The sequence below is a fragment of the Suncus etruscus genome, assembly GCF_024139225.1.
Source record: "Suncus etruscus isolate mSunEtr1 chromosome X unlocalized genomic scaffold, mSunEtr1.pri.cur SUPER_X_unloc_14, whole genome shotgun sequence".
NCBI classification, from domain to species: Eukaryota; Metazoa; Chordata; class Mammalia; order Eulipotyphla; family Soricidae; genus Suncus; species Suncus etruscus.
The window spans coordinates 74,505-75,433 of record NW_026060309.1 but is presented as its reverse complement, the minus strand read 5'-3'; the positions used below and the strand labels follow the sequence as shown (position 1 = coordinate 75,433).

General features: G+C 39.3%; 1 non-coding gene across 1 annotated transcript; it reads right to left on the bottom strand.

Annotated features, from left to right (window-relative positions):
• LOC126000559 (small nucleolar RNA SNORA51) lies at positions 1 to 133 on the bottom strand. Its single transcript, XR_007492797.1, has one exon. It is a non-coding gene; the product is annotated as a small nucleolar RNA SNORA51 (small nucleolar RNA).
• Positions 134 to 929: the final 796 nt, after the last annotated feature.

Below are 929 nucleotides of genomic sequence, written 5' to 3'. Positions count from 1 at the left end.
TTTTGTCCCCCAATTCACAATACAGACTAGGCAAAGGGTCTGGGTTGAGGTGTATATGGGGTGCATTTACTGTACCTCCTCTTTCTATACAGTCAGTGTAAAGAACACAGTCTGTGGTAAGAATTGGGAAGCTATCTCCATTTTTTAAGTCAGACATTTTTAATATTTGCCTCCCTAGGGAATATTCTGAAAGCATTCCTGTAGATATTACCTAAAGAAATTATCTAGACACTAGATCCCCATTCTGATGTCATATCATCTTATCCTGAGATGTTCCTTTCTTTTACTTTATGGGTTACTCTCAGCTCTCCTCTCTTCTTTAGAAAATCTCTCTCTCTCAGTTTCTCTCTCTCTCTCTCCCCTCATATCCCCTAAATAAAACTATCTTACTTTTAATAAAGAAAAAATTAACTATGTTTATCATTAAAATTCAAATCTCCAATAGATGTAATAAATAGCTTTTCCCATGGGAAAAAAAAATGTGAGGAACTATGTGTGAGATCCTGAACCCTTAACACAACGAGGTCCACATATAAAAGGAAGGAAACAGTCATTTTCTACCTGTTGTAGGAAGTGATTCTGAGGAGAGTAAGGAAAATCAGTGCCACCAGCCAGGGCTATGAAAAGGCTCCAGAATGTTTTGTGCATTCTTGAAATAACTGGGCACAGCCACACCAGGGTCAAGTCTGTTTATACCTCATAAAAGCTGAAAAGCAACCCAATCTCTGAGGACTATTCTCTCAGCTCTTGGGATTTTGCTCTACTGTTACATTTGGGTTTTGCCTCCACTCTGAGAACACTGGTGACATTCCTGTCTGGAAATATTCAAAGGTTAGTACTGCAGGAGAGGAGTAAGGCTGGTCATGTGCGAATCTGAGCAGTTCTAGCAGGATTAGAGCTGCTTGAGTTCATGGCTTTCAGATTTGTTA